This window comes from Schistocerca piceifrons, unplaced genomic scaffold (assembly GCF_021461385.2).
Source record: "Schistocerca piceifrons isolate TAMUIC-IGC-003096 unplaced genomic scaffold, iqSchPice1.1 HiC_scaffold_961, whole genome shotgun sequence".
Taxonomy (NCBI): Eukaryota; Metazoa; Arthropoda; class Insecta; order Orthoptera; family Acrididae; genus Schistocerca; species Schistocerca piceifrons.
In genome coordinates, this window is record NW_025729236.1 from 542,501 (window position 1) to 547,500 (window position 5,000).

The following is a 5,000-nucleotide window of genomic DNA, read 5'->3' on the forward strand; positions in this document are numbered from 1 at the left end:
CTCTGCGCGAGTCCACGGGCGACATAACGCACTACAGCGTCATGGCGCTTGACCCGGGACCCGTGCGTCCTAAAGCAAGCCTGAAGTACGTGGTTGGCGGTCTCCACGGCCTGGCACCCCGCGCGGCATCTGGTGTCCGCCTCCCGCCCGCGACTGCGCCGTGCCTTCGTAGGGAAGGCGTTGATGCGGGCGCGGAGGGCGTCGATGTATTCACGCCCAGATAGCAGGCGACTGGTGTCGGCGACCCACTGATGTTGGCCACTGACGGCGGCAGAAGATGACAGTGCCGCACCGTCAATGGCGATGTGTAGGCGCGCCGCCCACATTTCCCCAACCTGCGTTGACGATTTGAGGAGGTGGCCCTCCCACATTAGGTGGCGCTCCAGCACCTCGATCTCACGCTGTACCTCATCCATGCCTGCACCGTCGCAGGCTGGCCCTATCCTCTTCAGCGCCAGGAGACGGGACCGACGGAGGGTCGGACCCATCCATCGGCAAGATGGAATGCCGAGGCCCCCCTGGGCAACAGGAGCGTGGAAGTATCCCAGAGGGGTGTCCGCCGGAAGGCGGAACCATCTCCTGACGGCGGCCCGGATGGTAACGTCGGCCGACTTCAATGCACCCACCCGGGTGCGGCTGAGGGCCAGCCCGTGGTACAGGCCAGGGAGAAGTACGTTGGTGAGAGCGTGGAGGCGCTGTTGCGGCTTCAGCGGAGCTCGGGAGATGACGTCAAGCTGCTCCACCAGGTGGCTACGTGGATTGAAGACACAGCGACCCGCCGTGGAAAATTGCAGCCCCAGGTACCGGAAGGTTTCACCCACACGCAGGGCAGGCATGGTGGTATTGCCTGCTGTGAAGGTGACATTGCTGTCCACCTTCACCTTCTTCTCGCGCCCTGACGCGACTAAGGCGAGGGTGAAACACTTCCGGGCGTTGATCTGCAGCCCCAGGTGGGCGAGGGCTGCGGTAGCTGCGTCGATGAGGGACTGCAAGCCCCTCGGGGTCGCTGCAAACAGCAAGACGTCATCTGCAAAGGCCGCAGCGTTGACTCTGCGACCGAGGATCCGAGCTCCGATGTGGGAGGGCAGTTGGCCTAAAACGTAGTCCACCGCAAAGTTGAACAGGAGGGGGGAGAGGGGATCGCCCTGGCGAACGCCCCGTGCTGGCTGCACAGACACGCCCACGCCGGCGCCGTCCGCTATCACTGTCGTGCTGCCCTCGTAGCACCGCTCGACATACTCGACAAAGCAATCCGGCAGGCCATGCGCCTTCAGCACGGGGCGAAGGGCAGCATGATCTACCGAATCGAATGCCTTAGATACGTCGATCGATGCCACAAAGACAGAGCGGCAGGAGCGAACTGCGTCGGTGAGAGCAGTGTCTAAGATGAAGGTATTTTCCAACATCCCATCCCGAGGGATGAATGCCCGCTGACGTTCGTCCACAGCACATGCGCGCATCAGGCGTGACGCGAGAACCTTGTGAAAGGTCCGCGCCAACACCGAGCAGACCGTAATGGGGCGAAAGTCAGCGGGGGATGTTGGTGCAGCCGTTTTCGGGAGAAGGGACGTCCGCGCGCGAAGCAGGCGTTCCGGAAGGGCGCGGGCCAGAAGGAAGAGATTCATCACTTTCACCAGGACTTCGTGCGGCAGGCGCCGCAACTCCGCTGGGGTAAGGCCGTCCGGCCCGGCTGCTGATCCCCTGGGCGGCAACGCGGCGGCGACCTCCTCATGTGTGACCGGCCCCCATATGCACTCGAGAGCGACAGGCTCTGAGTGCGGGAGGAGGCGGTCACGAATGAAGCCCGCGGTGGAGATGGGCTTCTTGGTGAAGAGGTCCGCCCAGAAGTCCAGCAGACCAGGGATGGCAGGTGGCGGCTGGAGCAGGGTGCCATCCAAGAGGCCGCGCACGCAACGTGCACGCGACCGTCGGAAGGCATCCTGCGTTCTCGCGTACTCCCAGCGGCGCCGCTTGCGCTTCTGCGTCGGCGGCGCGGCAGGCGGCCGCTTCGGTGGTTGGCGCGGCCGCTGTGTCCTGGTGATCGATCTCTCCCCTCTGGACCCGACCGACGCAAGGGCATCCGGGAGCATGCCCAGGATGACATCGGGCGGCGTGCCCCGCCCCAGACCTATGACACGATCCAGGGCAGAGAAACGCTGGGCGGAAGCGGGTAGCCCCGCCAGATGCTCCCAGATGGCGGCGTCAGTCGGCCCCTCCGGCGGCGGCCCGGTGGTGTCGGCCGCGAAGTCCTCGGCTGCGTCGACGGGCGGCGCAGCGGCCTCGCCCGCGTCAGGCAGCGGGCTCGCTGCTCCCCGGCGGGACGCCGGCTCTTCCCCCCGACCGATCTCAAGCGCCTCCATGAATTGGCGGACAAGCTGCTTGTGGGCAGCTTGCCGCCGTCGGCACTTGATTGCCTCGAGCGTTCGGTCGGGGAACATCCTGATGAGTTCTTGATTGACGAAGAAGAACCGGGCGTCCCTCTCAAGGAACAGTTCGGCCTCCGCCTTGGCGAGCGATAGGACTTCTTCCTCCGTCCACCTCGCGCGATGCCTCTCCGTGACGATCTCCGCGTTGGCGGCCGCAAGATGTTGGCGGCGGCGATGGACCCCGAGACCGTTCTTGGTTGTAAAGCTGCGGTGGCACTCACTACAGGTATACATAGCTGCAAAAGTTACAAGATTATCGGCACGGCCGGTTGGCCGGCTAGGTGCTGGGGGAGTTGGGGTGGCACCTTCAGCGGAAGGGCCACCACTTATTCTCTGCTTACTGCCCCCAACTAAAAAAGGGATAGTGCGAGGGGGGGCTGGTAACCCCCCCAAGCCCCTGGTGCGGTCTTCCACTCTGCGAAATCAGCGGGCCCACGAGAAGGGGAGAAGACCGCAGGAGAGGAGAGGCTAAGAGGGCTAGGCCCATGTATTGCGCATCACTCTCCCTGTAGCTATAACCCAAGGAAGGCACCTCGCAGCAGCAGCACGACTACATCAAGACCGCACTTCGAGAAGCCAAGTCCGGATGCAGCCACACCGCCGCCACTTGGCCACCTTAAGAGAGTCATAGTTACTCCCGCCGTTTACCCGCGCTTGCTTGAATTTCTTCACGTTGACATTCAGAGCACTGGGCAGAAATCACATTGCGTCAACACCCGCTAGGGCCATCGCAATGCTTTGTTTTAATTAGACAGTCGGATTCCCCCAGTCCGTGCCAGTTCTGAGTTGATCGTTGAATGGCGGCCGAAGAGAATCCGCGCACCCGCGCGCCCCCGGAGGAGCACGCTAAGGCGGACGCGGCCTCGCAGCAAGGAAGATCCGTGGGAGGCCAAGGCACGGGACCGAGCTCGGATCCTGCACGCAGGTTGAAGCACCGGGGCGCGAACGCCGCGCAGGCGCGCGCATCCTGCACCGCCGGCCAGCACGAGGCCGACCAACGGCGAGAGCAGACCACGCCCGCGCTAAACGCCCGCACTTACCGGCACCCCTACGGCACTCACCTCGCCCAGGCCCGGCACGTTAGCGCTGACCCACTTCCCGACCAAGCCCGACACGCCCCGATCCTCAGAGCCAATCCTTATCCCGAAGTTACGGATCCAATTTGCCGACTTCCCTTACCTACATTATTCTATCGACTAGAGGCTCTTCACCTTGGAGACCTGCTGCGGATATGGGTACGAACCGGCGCGACACCTCCACGTGGCCCTCTCCCGGATTTTCAAGGTCCGAGGGGAAGATCGGGACACCGCCGCAACTGCGGTGCTCTTCGCGTTCCAAACCCTATCTCCCTGCTAGAGGATTCCAGGGAACTCGAACGCTCATGCAGAAAAGAAAACTCTTCCCCGATCTCCCGACGGCGTCTCCGGGTCCTTTTGGGTTACCCCGACGAGCATCTCTAAAAGAGGGGCCCGACTTGTATCGGTTCCGCTGCCGGGTTCCGGAATAGGAACCGGATTCCCTTTCGCCCAACGGGGGCCAGCACAAAGCGCATCATGCTATGACGGCCCCCATCAACATCGGATTTCTCCTAGGGCTTAGGATCGACTGACTCGTGTGCAACGGCTGTTCACACGAAACCCTTCTCCGCGTCAGCCCTCCAGGGCCTCGCTGGAGTATTTGCTACTACCACCAAGATCTGTACCGACGGCGGCTCCAGGCAGGCTCACGCCCAGACCCTTCTGCGCCCACCGCCGCGACCCTCCTACTCGTCAGGGCTTCGCGGCCGGCCGCAAGGACCGGCCATGACTGCCAGACTGACGGCCGAGTATAGGCACGACGCTTCAGCGCCATCCATTTTCAGGGCTAGTTGCTTCGGCAGGTGAGTTGTTACACACTCCTTAGCGGATTCCGACTTCCATGGCCACCGTCCTGCTGTCTTAAGCAACCAACGCCTTTCATGGTTTCCCATGAGCGTCGATTCGGGCGCCTTAACTCGGCGTTTGGTTCATCCCACAGCGCCAGTTCTGCTTACCAAAAGTGGCCCACTTGGCACTCCGATCCGAGTCGTTTGCTCGCGGCTTCAGCATATCAAGCAAGCCGGAGATCTCACCCATTTAAAGTTTGAGAATAGGTTGAGGTCGTTTCGGCCCCAAGGCCTCTAATCATTCGCTTTACCGGATGAGACTCGTACGAGCACCAGCTATCCTGAGGGAAACTTCGGAGGGAACCAGCTACTAGATGGTTCGATTAGTCTTTCGCCCCTATACCCAGCTCCGACGATCGATTTGCACGTCAGAATCGCTACGGACCTCCATCAGGGTTTCCCCTGACTTCGTCCTGGCCAGGCATAGTTCACCATCTTTCGGGTCCCAACGTGTACGCTCTAGGTGCGCCTCACCTCGCAATGAGGACGAGACGCCCCGGGAGTGCGGAGGCCGCCGCCCCGTGAAGGGCGGGGAAGCCCCATCCTCCCTCGGCCCGCGCAAGGCGAGACCTTCACTTTCATTACGCCTTTAGGTTTCGTACAGCCCAATGACTCGCGCACATGTTAGACTCCTTGGTCCGTGTTTCAAG

General features: G+C 62.3%; 1 pseudogene; it reads right to left on the reverse strand.

Moving 5' to 3' along the window:
• Positions 1-5,000, reverse strand: part of LOC124774456 — a 7,966-nt pseudogene that overhangs the window by 2,041 nt on the left and 925 nt on the right.